A 15,097-nucleotide genomic window follows, 5' to 3' on the forward strand; every position below is an offset into this window, starting at 1 on the left:
TCCACACAGTTAAAGGATTTGGTGTAGTTAATAAAGCAGAAGTACATGTTTTTCTGGAATTCTCTTGCTTTTTCAGTGACCCAATGGATGTTAGCAATTTGATCTCTTGTTCCTCTGCCTTTTCGAAATCCAGCTTGAACATCTGGAAGTTCTTGGTTCACGTACTGTTGAAGCCTGGCTTTGAGAATTTTGAGCATCACTTTACTAGCGTGTGAGATGAGTGCAATTTAGCGGTAGTTTGAGCATTCTTTGTCATTGCCTTTCTTTGGGATTGGAATGAAAACTGACCGTTTTCAGTCCTATGGCCACTGCTGAGTTTTCCAGATTTCCTATTCAGTGTACTTTTACGTAATTTTTTTTAACAACTGATTATCAATTTATTAAAAAGTTTAATTTAGACATCGGCAATGGTGACTTCCACCTTGACTCCTGGTCAATACTGAAGGAAGTGATCTTCTTGACAGTTTCAGAAGGGCTGTGCAGGTCAATGAATCACTTGTGGATCTTCATTTGGAATGGAGCCCAAGTCTTAGAACCTTCACCACAGGAGTTTTCCTTGTAGTTATTCTCAAAGTCTTGGTAGGCATCCAAACTTGTCCTTTCACTATGAGATTCTTTTCCTTTGCGCCTCTGATCAGGTCAGCACACACCTTCTCCAGAGACTTCACGTTGCGGCCGGTGAGGGTGATCCTAATCTGGTGAATGGCCACGCTGGCTCCATGGGAGTCTTGCCAGTGTCTTTAAAGGCCGTGGCTGCAGTGCAGCTTCCTGACTGGCTTGTTCCTCCACGAGAGCGAACAGCAGTGAGTCAGGAGCAGGAGTGGGCCTCAGGGAGCTTGGAGCAGCGGCGACAACGTCCTCCTCAAAGAGCAATTTTTTTTTTTTACTGTTTCAATATACTTTTATTAGCAGTTATTACATCAAAAATCACATTTACAGGATCTGAAGGACTGTCTTAAAAATTCTAAAGTATATGTAATTAGATATATATAATTACACTCATAGCAATCTATTGAGTATATGTAATTAGGTATATTGAGTGCAGCACTTTCACAGCCTCATCTTTTTGGATTTGAAATAGCTCAACTGGAATTCCATCACCTCCTCTAGCTTTGCTCATAATGATGCCTCCTAAGGCCCATTTGACTTCAGACTCCAGGACATCTGGCTCTAGTTGAGTGATCACAGCATCATAGTTACCTGCGTCATTAAGGTCTTTTTGTATAGTTCTTCTGTGTATCCTTGTGACCTCTTCTTATTATCTTCTGCTTCTGTTAGGTGCATACCATTTCTGTCCTTTATTGTGCCCATCTTTGCATGAAATGTTCCCTTGGTATCTCTAGTTTTCCTGAAGAGATCTCTAGTATTTCCCATTCTATTGTTTTGGGGCCTAGAACCTTACAATAGTGAGAGAAATTCTTTGGTATTATTGTTCTCCAGTTTGTAGGTTGTCCCCCTGGTGGGTATGGGATTTTATTTTAACTTGATTGTGCTCCTTGTATCATTTCATTGTGGCTTCTTCTTTGTTTTTGTATGTGGAGTATCTTTTTTTGATAGGTTCCAAGGTCCTCCTGTAGGTGTTTCTTCAGCAACTAGTTGTGATTTTGGTGTTCTCACAGGAGAATAGGAGTGCACTTCCTTGTACTCCACCATTTTGGTTGTATGAATTAGCCCAGTTCTGAATTTCTATTAATAAGATTCTTAGTGATATATGAGTGGTGCAAGTTAGATCTGAGAGTGACTAACTAAAAGTGATGACTAGGATATTCATTGATTCCTCCCTATTTATTCATCTTATTTAATTTTACAAGCTAAAAGGTCATTTATCTCTTGTGCAGTATTTTAGAAATCTGTATTTCCTGATGAATATGTATATTCTAGAAGCACAAGATGAACTGATATTTTAAGAAGTTAAAAAAATTAGTAAACAAAAATAATTAAGGATGACAAAGTATTATATGATGATTTTCTTATGCTTTTTAAACAGTGATGCTGGATTAAGTGTTTCCCCATGTTCATGTTGTAATTCCAGTAAATTACAAACTCCTTACCATAGTTTAACAAGATTCTTTATGATCTGAGCCCTGTCCACCTCCCATGTTGTAACCTCTACCGTTAAGCACAATATCAAACTTAAAAGAACACTTTCTTTTACTTGGAGTTAGTCAAGTTCATAGGAGAAGGCAATGGCAACCCACTCCAGTACTCTTGCCTGGAAAAATTCCATGGATGGAGGAGCCTGGTAGGCTGCAATCCATGGGGTCGCAAAGAGTCGGACACGACTGAGCGACTTCCCTTTCCCTTTTCACTTTCATGCACTGGAGAAGGAAATGGCAACCCACTCCAGTGTTTTTGCCTGGAGAATCCCAGGGATGGGGGAGCGTGGTGGGCTGCCGTCTGTGGGGTTGCACAGAGTCGGACACGACTGAAGTGACTTAGCAGCAGCAGTCAAGTTCATAGCCATCTCAGAATTTTTGCAATTCCTTTTTCCTGTATCATGACCTTAGAAATTAGGCTATCCCTGGCTATTCTGTTTTTTCTAGGTCCACATTTCCCTCGCTATCACATTACCATTGTGTCTTTCCCTAAAGCGTTTAACAGTATATGAGGCTAACAGTATTAAGTGTTGACATTTGAAGTATGTAATTTACCATATTTTAAATAGATATTTTGAGTATATATTTATTTAATTTTGCTCTGTATTAAAATGTAATTTTTACAAAGCCAGAGAGCTAGAACATATAGGATAAACTCTAAAAATATTATCAATTTATTTCTAATAAATCTATCCCAATAAAATACATATAAATGATGTATGTATGCAAATGCTATGAAGTGTCTGTTTCAGAGTATTGCTCACTCAGTAGTGGACATTTGACTTTTGAAGGAGAGAAATGTGGATATAATTTAATCTAATTAATAAACTAAGCAAGGTAAGCCTGATTATATGCTATTGTAAGTGTTTAAAAAATCAAGTTTCCACTTCCCACTTAGCTGAGGAAATAAAAATTCTCATGCAGCAGATGTATTGTTCACTGGGGATTGTCAGAAATTTCCATGAGTAATGAATTTGGGGAAGAGAATGGAATTATTCAAATCCACCGTGTAATGGCACATGAGTGTCACTTTTTACTTTGTTTTGTTGTCTTAAAATTGTATTTAGTTTATATGTAATCAGCTTGTGCTGAGGAAAATTATGATACAACTCTACAGAATTGTATATACTGAATATACTGAAGGAAAACATATTACTTACTATGAGGGAAAACAGCTTCTGCCACTAAGTCTGTAAGTTCTAGTGGGTCAAAGTATCATTTTAGTTCCTAAGAGCATCTAGATCAGCCTGTTTGAGAGGGAGTTATTGCTATAGTAAGAAGCTCTAAAGCAATATTTTGTTGATTATGTTCAAAATTGGTTAAATGCATAGAACAGGTTGTCCAGTTTTGAGCCCCACTGCTAAGAAGGAAAGTTGAGAACTGAAGTGGATTCCTGAGATAAGCACGTGTATAAATTGAGAGTTGAAAACAAATCAGAATGATGAAACAAGGCTAAGGAATTGGATTGTTCAAACTTGAGACTGTAAGAGTAGGGAGTTAATAACAGTCTTTGAGCATGAAGGGTTCTTACAAAAGAAAGATGACTAACTGTTTTCCATCTTAGTGAGTGCAGAACAAGAGGATAGAGTTTAACAAATATTTATTGAACATTTCCATTGAGGACAGAACAAGAGGATGGGAACTATAAGGGCTTCAGATTAGAACTAAAGAATATCCTAAGAGTGAAGATTTTAATTCCTTGAGAGGTTGTGAGTTTTGTTTTTTTTGGGAAATCTTTTAAACAATATAGATTTTTTCTTTATAACTACCAATAGTAGTTTCAATTCATCAAACACTGCATTTTCAAAGACCTCTCCATTTCAGTGGTTTCAGCACCAGTCTGTCAATGAATATTAACAGAATATTGGGCAGATCTTTGTAGAACTAGTAACATATAAACTACTTAAGACAGTACTAACCACCATCATGATAATTATGATAATAATAATTCCGTAAAATCAGTAAAAGGTGTTAATGGTATCATTTAGTGGAGAATTACACCAAGTAATTTCCTATATGAATTGTAGGATATGTATAAGTGTATGTATGTAATATATGTGTATGTAATATGTGTATAATGCTTAAGTGAAGAATTAAGATAATTTGACAATTTAAATATATAGATGTCTTCTAATAGAAATAAATAATAGTGAGAGAGGAAATCATTTGAGTTGCAGTATAATAAATGTCCATTTGAGAATTAAGCTCTAAGTAATTTTTTCATTTTTTGCAATTTTAACATCATCACTGACAATTTTATTATACTTGTTATTCTATTATTTTAGTTCAGTTCAGCTCAGTTGTGTCTGACTCTGCGACCACATGAACTGCAGCATGCCAGGCCTCCCTGTCCATCACCAACTCCCAGAGTTCACCCAAACTCATGTCCATTGAGCTGCCCTCTTATGCCCTTTTCCTGCGCCTACCGTCTTACTAGGGTTTCTCTTACCTTGGACATTGGGTATCTCTTCACGGCTGCTCCAGCACAGCGCAGCTGCTGCTCCTGGCCGTGGACGTGGGGTATTTCCTCTAGGCTGCTGCTCCTGACCTTGGAAGTGGGGTATCTCCTCTCTCCTCTCTGTTGCTCCTGTGCCATGCAGCTGCCTAATAGCAGCCAATACTTAATTATTCTAACAAGGATGACATGAGCTACTGGCAAGCTACTCAGTTTATCAAGTTTAAATATTAAATATGCTTAATAGAAATATTAGTCCCTCAGACTAATATTTAGTTACTCAGTTATTTCTGACTCTTTGTGACCCCACGGACTGTAGCCCACCAGGCTTCTCTGTCCCTGGAGATTCCCCAGGCAAGAATACTGGAGTGGATTGCCATGCCCTTCTCCAGGGGATCTTCCCAACCCAGGGATCAAACCCAGGTCTCCCTCATTGCAGGCAGATTCTTTACTATCTGAGCCACCAGGGAAGCCTGCAATAAGAGAAATATTACTTTATAATAATTTAAATAATACATTATATTATGTATTACTAATAGTCATTAAAAATGAAATTAAGATATGCTTATCATCTTCCCCAGTTTTTAAGAACTGTATCAATAATGTAGTGCTTATCAAAGGAGCTACTGCATAGTAGAGAAGGTCTGGCCCTTTAGCCCAGGAAAAATATCTATGAAGTCTTTCTTTTGTTTAATTTTAATATTATGCAAATCTAAAATTCTACATATAATGTGATTTTTATTCATTCATTGAGTGCCTGTTATGGTGAGGTACTGTTTAATGCCCTGTGAACATAGCAGAGAACAAAATATAGGAAAATTCTTTCTCTTGTGGAAATTACATTCTAGCTTTAATAAAAGTAACAGCAAAGAAATAAAAAGTAAAATATATAGTATGTCAGGTTGCTCTAAGATTTGTTCATTTTGACATTAAAATATTTGAATTGCTTATTCCAAGGAACTATATATATATATATATTTTTTTTCCCAGCTATTCCTTTTGGGTAACCAGTAGAATGCTGTTTCAGTGATCCTATCAGTGTTGGGAAGTTAGTGTAATTAAGAAGTACTTATATCACACATTAATTTCAGCAGTGTGGTTATTATTCTTTTTTAACCTTCTCAGCATTGGCAATTTCACACAGTTATGTAGGGGAGAGATGCCATCACTTTCTTTTCTTCATTTCTTGCTAGGTACATCCAGATAATCACTAATAAGAGAGATCCAGAATCAAGTCAAAGAGCCTTGCAGTGCAATATTTTCAGACTGTGCTGATGGAAATTTTGATAAGTGTATTTTCTGATGACAAGTTAAGCCACTTGTGGCTTGTGATGAGATGAAAGGGATAAAAGGGTCACTAATCTTTTGGTCCATCTTCTCTTGTCTCTGTGATAATCTCATAAAAGGACTGATTCAGGGAAATGTGATGATTGATAATGCCATTAATTTGAAAACTGATACTGTAATTTTCATCACATGTAAATTATCTGAGCCTTGCAATCTACATAATCAACACTCTTCATTCAGTTTTCAAATTTCATTTTCATTGCAGTACTTTGGTTATGTACCATAAATATATATTGTTTTCCTTATAATTTTTTAAATGAATCATGCCCAAACTTGTAAAAATGTTTAAATAAGCCAAATTTGCAACTCCATGTTAGAGTGAGCAGTGACTTCAAGTGGATTTACCTTATTTCAGTTTTTAACCTCTGATAGGGCAGCATTTTTTCTTCATGAAGAAAAATTCTTGAACCAACACTTGTCTCACCAGAGAAAGCCAGCTATACACACTCTTATCTATTTCATTAAAATTTATCAAAAAATATGCTATTGCTCCTTCAAACTTTTAAATAACTAAAGCTATTAATAACTGTTTTACTGCTTAAGCCAGTTAAAAAAAATGCAAATTTTTGGAGACGAAGTATAAATTGAGAATGAGGCTATAACTCCTGGAGCATTCAAAGTGGCATAGCCCAGATGCATATGAATCTTTTTACCTTTCATGGATTTGGCAACATTGTACACACAACTCCATTTATTTTTTCTAATTAATACAATATTTTAAAATAATAATAAAAAAATAAAGGAGAAAATTCAAATAGTCAACTGAAATTTTCTTAACTATTTTATCTTTAATGTTTGGAAAATGAACACATCATCATAAATAAAAGGGTGAAGTGGTAAACATGGAAAAATAAGGAAATTAGTGATGTTCATGCTTTCATTCAAGAAAAATACAGTATTTGGTTAATCTCTATTCTCAACTAGTTATTCAGATGTTATTTGAATATGTAAATGTTATGGTTTAAACATAAATAACAAGCCTATTGCAGTGTTGGGCTTCAAAAATTTACCCATTTCATCAGACAAGTGGGGAGGGATTCTCTTTTCTTTGTTATGAATTTTTCTAAATACTTTACAATTATCAATGTTTATGATTGTTTCCTATGTTATTTCTTTAATGCTATAAAATTTTCCCTAAAAATCCATTTTAGCTTAAAATCTTATAGATTTTGTCATTATTTTTAATATACTTTAAAAGCAACAAATAACAGAATGATTGTGTGGAAAAATGTATCCTAAACAAGCCAAAGATAAGCAATTATCTGGGTATATGTTTATAACATAAGCAATTAAGAAAAACATCAAAGGATGTGAATAGGTAATATCTACAAAAGAAAATATAAACACATGAAAAGATGCTCAAACTCATTAAGTGTCAGGTAAATGTGAAATGATTTCCAGTCTTAGTTGGCAAACATATATGAGATTAATAATATCCAGCATTAACAAAGTTTTAGGTAACTAAACACTTTTATATACTGCCAGTGAGTTGTGAATTGGTACAAACTTTTGGTGAAAAATCTAGTTATGTATATTAAAGTGCAAATAAGTCCTAACATTTCCATTATGAAGACATTTATCCCACAACAAGAATAATTATCATCATCACTCTTTTACAGTGGTATATATTTGTAGCAATAAGATGCTAGAATAAAACTGCATTTCTCTCATTAATAAAATTATTAAAATTATGAAAATTTGATGTAGTTTTTGGAATTTTAGAAACATGTTTATTGATCTGGTAGGAGATCTACATATTCATGTTATGTGAAAAAAAAAAAAAATTGCTGACTTTTTAAAAAAGTGGCCTCCGTTGAGAAATACTCTCCACACACACACACACAAACTACAGCATCAAGTATATGTTTCTGTGAGTATGAAAAACTCTATAGAAAGATAGTAATTGTGCTTAAAATGGCTAGTACAGAGAATTACAATAGATGTTAGTGCAGGGATGGAGATTATTAATTTTTATATAAGTATTTAAAAATTTTATAAGAAGCATATATTACTTTTTCAATTGAACATCTAATTATTAATAACATTTGAAAGTAAAGAAATATTAAGATACAAATTCACTTATGCACCACATGTTTTTTTAATGCTAGGAGTCAGACACGACTGAGCAACTTCACTTTCACTTTTCACTTTCATGCATTGGAGAAGGAAATGGCAACCCACTCCAGTGTTCTTGCCTGGAGAATCCCAGGGACAGGGGAGCCTGGTGGGCTGCCGTCTATGGGGTCTCACAGAGTCGGACACGACTGAAGGGACTTAGCAGCATACTGAGAAAGGACTGAGGCATGATATTTGTTGTTGTTCATTAGCTCAGTCGTGTCGAACTCTTTCCGAGTCCATGGACTACCCTACATCAGGCTTCTCTGTCCTTCATTATTGCCAGGAGTTTGCTCAAACTCATGTCCATTGAGTTGACGATGACACCCAACCATCGTCTGTCGCCCCCTTCTCTTCCTGCCCTCCTCCTTTTCTCTATCTCAATAATGTGTATTACTAAATATTTTTAAGGAATATGTTAATGTATTTTGTGAGAAAGAATTTTGTCTGTTGGTTGGTTTTATTGATGAAGAAAAAAGCCTGGTATCTAAAGTTATAAATTTACTTTTTAGGAAATTGAATCATGCGAATCTGCTGAAATCACTGGTTCAAGCTCCTACATTCTTTGGGCTAGCAGTGGTCCTGTTAATCTGATGTGGCTGCAGGGTTTATAAATTTAAATTCAGTAATAATACTCAATCCCCATTATTTACCAATTACTTAACATTTTTTTTTGCATTCTGAGATTTCAGGGAAAGGACATAGTATTGAATAAAATGGAAAATGTGACACTATTGGTTCTAGTGACTGGCAGAATTTCCAAACATTTTCCCAAGATATCATTCATATAATTTATGTTCCAGGAAAAGATATCCCTTTTTCAGTAGTCTTTGAATACTCACAACTTTCAGCCGCATGCCTTTAACTACTATTACATCCAGTCATTTTGGTAAGTTATAGCATTGACGTATTCAGAGAATTTTAATTTTTATGTTTCTAATTCTGAAATGCTTGATATGGTGAGAAATGCACTAAAACTACTCTCTGGTATTAGCTATTAATTAAGTGTAATGATAACTATCTAAGACTTTGGTTTCTATTATGATTACTAGCTAGGCTTATATCAAAACTTCACCTTTTAGTCCCATTTGTTTTATAAAAAAATTAAAACACATGTAATTTATAATTACTGGAAGAAAAGGAGAGAATTTATTTTTCATTTTATACCTTCTGAAATGAAGGTTATATTTTTTACAAAAAAATAGAAAAATCATTTATTAACAGATGGTAGAAACTTGATACATATTTGAGATACACAATTACTGTCTTTCATATGTCTCTGGTGTTGAAATAAAAAAGGATATATGTCTTAGAATTTCAATTCCACTCTATACCTCTATGTGCCTGTCACCTGCTGTGTTAGAATTTTAACTAATCGGTATTTAAAAAAAAAACAAAAAACTGTTATCAAATTCAAGTGCTTAGTTCCTGAGGATGGAATGTTCATGAGCACTGAATTTATGCTTTCCATATTGATCTACTTATTACTGATACTTAAAATTTTAGGACTGGTAATCACTTATTTTCTGGGGAATATAAATTATTTAATCAGTTCCAAACTTTTGAAATAATTGTCTGATATTTTAGAAACCAGAAACAAAGATTATAATAGGAATTTAGACTATAATATATTGCTGCAAGGATAATTATTAAGGGAAAACACAGCTGACATTTTCTGATTTATGCACACAATCAGAGATGGAGTCCAAGGACTGTGACATAATTATCTTCATGCTAACAATTTTTGTAAATCTCTTGACAGAATTTTAGCTAATTTTAAAATGCCTTCTGAAGATTAGCACTTAAAATTGTTGGGGAAAATAGCACAATTTATTAGCAAGGGTATAATTGTAAACCTTCTAAATACTCATTGTGAATATCATTTAGACAGTAACTCCTGCTTTAGCAGCTGGTATATAAGACACCAGTTTATGGAGTCTTGAAACAACAGAGAGTGGAATCTAATTAAAGAGGATTACATGCCAATGAAAAATTATTAAAAACAGACTAATAGACAATTGTTCTGAATTTAAAAGTCTCTGCCAACTTCTCTTTTTGATACAAATTTATGTAAGTAACTGTCAAGTAAAAGCCTTTATTTCTTCAAAACCAAAAGGATGTTAGAACGTTTTATCTTTGTGACTTAAAAATGATTGCTTTTCTGAATTTTAACTTAATGCAAGAACTTAAATGATTCTATTAATCTTTCTTACATATTTAAGATGCACATGTGCTTTTAAGGATACATGATTAGAAATACTGTCTTAGGGTCTTTTGTTTGTTTGATATCTATCTAGCACCAGCATTTTGTGTTCATAGAGAAATCTTAGCTATATATTTTTATAAGCAAAACTCAGTTTATCAATTTAGGTACTGTTTATGGAGACTTATGTAGAATTGTATTGAATATTTTTTTTGTAATGTTCATTTAAAATTTTTGATGCACTGAAGATTGTTCAGTTCTAGCACTTCCATCTACTGAATTTCTCCTTCCTGTTTAAATTGACTTATTTTGCTCTGACCTTAGGGGTTTTATTCCAAACAAGAGAATTGAGATAGTTTAAAATGATACATAGGCAGATTTTAATTATTTGTTAATAGAATTTTAAAGTAACTGGTCCTTGTCAGCACTGGAGAAAAGAGTATGTTTACATCTCTTGAGTTTACCTGATGTCTAACTTTACATTTTGAATTCTCCATATGGTACTGTTATAATACATCATGCATTGCCTTACACAACCATATGGTCTGTAGATTTTTATAGACATCTATAGATTTTGACCAAATTAAACATATTAAAGACTAAATGCTAAATACTGAGAATCATGTGTTTTCTATGTAATTAATTAGTGCATGAATAAGCATATTAGCTTCAGTAAATGAGAACATTATTTACAATTCTTTAAAGTAGATGTTATTTCTAAAAATAATCCTCCATGTGAAAAGCTTAACTATCTAAAATTGTCTTTGAGATGTAGACAGTCACCACTGATGCCAGAGTAGTAACAATGGAATTAATCCACTCCCCCGGTGCTATCAACCCTGACCTCAGAGTTTTCCTCATCTACCCAGATACACCTATTTTATTGTGTTCATAGACAGATCACTCACTGCTTCAGAGATAAACTTCACAAGGAGAAGGGATTATTTAATTTTAAAGCCTCCAGATTACATCAAATGTTTAATTTTGAATCCGATTATTATTGTATACCCCTAAAGGAAATGACAACCCACTCCAGTATTCTTGCCTGGAGAATCCGATGGACAGAGGAACCTGGCAGGCTCCAGTCCATGGTGTTGCGGCAGTCGGACACAGCTTAGTGACTAAATCATAAACCATTATTGTATATGGGCTTCCCTTTGGCTCAGTGGTAAAGAATCCGCCTGCCAATGCAGGAGACACAAGAGATGAGAGTTTGATTCCTGTGTTGGGAAGATTCCCTGGAGTAGGAAATGGCAACCTACTCTAGAATTTTTGCTTTGAAAATTCCATGGACAGAGGAGCCTGGTAGGCTACAGTCCATGGGATCAAGAAGAGTTAGACACTACTGAGCATGCTTGCACACACAGTATCCTGCATAGAACAACTGTGTGTCCGTGCCTTTCTAATGGTGGTACTTACTGTAGTGGAGGCATACCAATGTTAGTAAAACTGTTAGTGTATTTTCAAGCTTCAACATGACAAAGGTTAAATAGCTGTTCGATCATGTGGTTGATGGTTGTTTTAATGCAGAGACCTTAGGCTATCCTCTTCGATAACAAATCAGTCAGTATATGAAGTGCTTGGTACTCTGAACTTACTAGTATATGAAATGCTGGGTACTATGAATTTATTAGTATTAAGAAAATGAATTTATTTTTGTCATTTGGTAGAAATACTTTTTATTAAAATTAACTCATAAATATGTAACACTTACAGAACTTTGGGACATTTCTGATCTTCTCGGAATTAGGTTTTTCCTGTTGGCTTCATGTAGCATATCAGGGTTCAAAATATCCTCCAGAAGCGTATTTGAAGGTATACAAAGTTCTGTCATTCATTTGAAGATCACAGCAAGAAACTGCCAAAAAGGAGCTAATTCATGGTGAGCCGTGGTCTGCATGCACTCCAGTACTAAAGACGTTTTTTAATATGAGTGCACACACTTAGGTTTAGGAGACAAATATGGTAATCATAGCTTCTACTCCTCTGTAGCATTCTGTCTTCCACTGTATCACTGAAGACAGGAAGGTCAGTTTGGCCAAGGAGTTTTTGCCATTCATCAAAAAAAAAAAAATTATATAGCCATGCTATTTAGTAAGTATCATAAGTCTGAACTGGCTGAGAGTGCTGGAAATGAACTAGGATTGAAGTAGTGTTTTGAGAAAATGATACAAATGTAGATTATAATTTATAATTCAACTTTTCCCCCATTTATCTTATTCTTAGCAGACAGATTCTATAAACACCATCAGTTTCTGGTACTTTCAGTTTTTTTCCTCATCTTTTTTTTTTTTGCTTTCTCATCCACCCCCCCCCAATACTATAGCAAGTTATTATGCACCTAATTAGAAGTCCTTGTTTTCTTACTATAGTGACTTGCAAAAAGTTTTCTTTTTGATTTATGTTTTGGTACCACACAGAGCATTTTGTTGTGACTTAGGAGCATGTATATTAAAAAGTTATCTTACAGAATTCCAAGATTCATCTGGCAGATGCAGACTTGTTTGGGTTAACTCTACTTAAATGTCCGTTAGTACAATCATAGGATAAGATACGTTGCAAAGCTCAACAAGGGCAGTGTCTATTCAAGTCAAATAACATCACTGGTATGATCTCTTTGTGGAATGCAAGAATGCTCTGTGCCATCTGTTTTGAAATAAATAATACTTCTTAAAGTCTGATTTCTTTTCATTAGAATCTGTGCTCACTAACAAACACTGATTTTTATATGCCATTCCATATTGAATTTCCTGAGAGTTAAATTTCACTCCTCATGTTATCATAATAGTCTCATTCATGTAACAGTTTCATGTAATAAATGAGTGCATTTGCACTCTAATTTTGTATCTCTGTTTCTATTAACTTGGCTAATGTGAGATAGAATAAGAAAGGCAAACTCATTGTCAGGACTGACAAAAAATTAACAGTTAGTTTGCCAAGACTGAATAACCAAATTTGGACCATGATGTATTTGTACAGTGGAAAGTCTCTTGGAGGAAAGATAGCTACCTGCCTTCACTGACATCATTTAGCACTTTTTTTTATTTTATTTTATTTTTAAACTTTACAATATTGTATTAGTTTTGCCAAATATAGAAATGAATCCGCCACAGGTATACCTGTGTTCCCCATCCTGAACCCTCCTCCCTCCTCCCCCCCCCATACCTCCCTCTGGGTCATCCCAGTGCACCAGCCCCAAGCATCCAGTATCGTGCATCAAACCTGGACTGGTGACTCGTTTCATACATGATATTATATATGTTTCAATGCCATTCTCCCAAATCTCCCCACCCTCTCCCTCTCCCACAGAGTCCATGAGACTGATCTATACATTGGTGTCTCTTTTGCTGTCTCGTACACAGGGTTATTGTTACCATCTTTCTAAATTCCATATATATGCGTTAGTATACTGTATTTGTGTTTTTCTTTCTGGCTTACTTCACTCTGTATAATAGGTTCCAGTTTCATCTATCTCATTAGAACTGATTCAAATGTATTCTTTTTAATGGCTGAGTAATACTCCATTGTGTATATGTACCACAGCTTTCTTATCCATTCATCTGCTGATGGGCATCTAGGTTGCTTCTATGTCCTGGCTATTATAAACAGTGCTGCGATGAACATTGGGGTACACGTGTCTCTTTCCCTTCTGGTTTCCTCAGTGTGTATGCCCAGCAGTGGGATTGCTGGATCATAAGGCAGTTCTATTTCCAGTTTTTTAAGGAATCTCCACACTGTTCTCCATAGTGGCTGTACTAGTTTGCATTCCCACCAACAGTGTAAGAGAGTTCCCTTTTTCCACACCCTCTCCAGCACTTATTGCTTGTAGACTTATGGATCGCAGCCATTCTGACTGGCGTGAAATGGTACCTCATAGTCGTTTTGATTTGCATTTCTCTGATAATGAGTGATGTTGAGCATCTTTTCATGTGTTTGTTAGCCATCTGTATGTCTTCTTTGGAGAAATGTCTATTTAGTTCTTTGGCCCATTTTTTGATTGGGTCATTTATTTTTCTGGAGTTGAGCTGTAGGAGTTGCTTGTATATTTTTGAGATTAGTTGTTTGTCAGTTGTTTCATTTACTATTATTTTCTCCCATTCTGAAGGCTGCCTTTTCACCTTGCTAATAGTTTCCTTTGTTGTGCAGAAGCTTTTAAGGTTAATTAGGTCCCATTTGTTTATTTTTGCTTTTATTTCCAATATTCTGGGAGGTGGGTCATAGAGGATCCTGCTGTGATGTATGTCGGAGAGTGTTTTGCCTATGTTCTCCTCTAGGAGTTTTATAGTTTCTGGTCTTACGTTGAGATCTTTAATCCATTTTGAGTTTATTTTTGTGTATGATGTTAGAAAGTGTTCTAGTTTCATTCTTTTACAAGTGGTTGACCAGTTTTCCCAGCACCACTTGTTAAAAAGATTGTCTTTTCTCCATTGTATATTCTTGCCTCCTTTGTCAAAGATAAGGTGTCCATATGTGTGTGGATTTATCTCTGGGCTTTCTATTTTGTTTCATTGATCAATATTTCTGTCTTTGTGCCAGTACCATACTGTCTTGATAACTGTGGCTTTGTAATAGAGTCTGTAGTCAGGTAGGTTGATTCCTCCAGTTCCATTCTTCTTTCTCAAGATAGCTTTGGCTATTCGAGGCTTTTTGTATTTCCATACAAATTGTGAAATTATTTGTTCTAGCTCTGTGAAGAATACCGTTGGTAGCTTGATAGGCATTGCATTGAATCTATAAATTGCTTTGGGTAGTATACTCATTTTCACTATACTAGTGTCTGATTCCAGAGAAGGAAATGGCACCCCACTCCAGTACTCTTGCCTGGAAAATCCCATGGACGGAGGAGCCTGGTAGGCTGCAGTCCATGGAGTCGCTAAGAGT

At 35.0% G+C, this 15,097-nt stretch overlaps 1 protein-coding gene and 1 pseudogene across 1 annotated transcript in view; one reads left to right on the forward strand and one right to left on the reverse strand.

The window, feature by feature from the left end:
- The window catches only part of DPYD (dihydropyrimidine dehydrogenase), a 930,468-nt gene that overhangs the window by 82,551 nt on the left and 832,820 nt on the right, over positions 1 to 15,097 (forward strand). The window lies entirely within an intron of this gene.
- LOC106701127 (small ribosomal subunit protein uS10-like) lies at positions 395 to 4,692 on the reverse strand (annotated as a pseudogene).

Source organism: Bos mutus, chromosome 3 (genome assembly GCF_027580195.1).
Source record: "Bos mutus isolate GX-2022 chromosome 3, NWIPB_WYAK_1.1, whole genome shotgun sequence".
NCBI lineage: Eukaryota > Metazoa > Chordata > Mammalia > Artiodactyla > Bovidae > Bos > Bos mutus.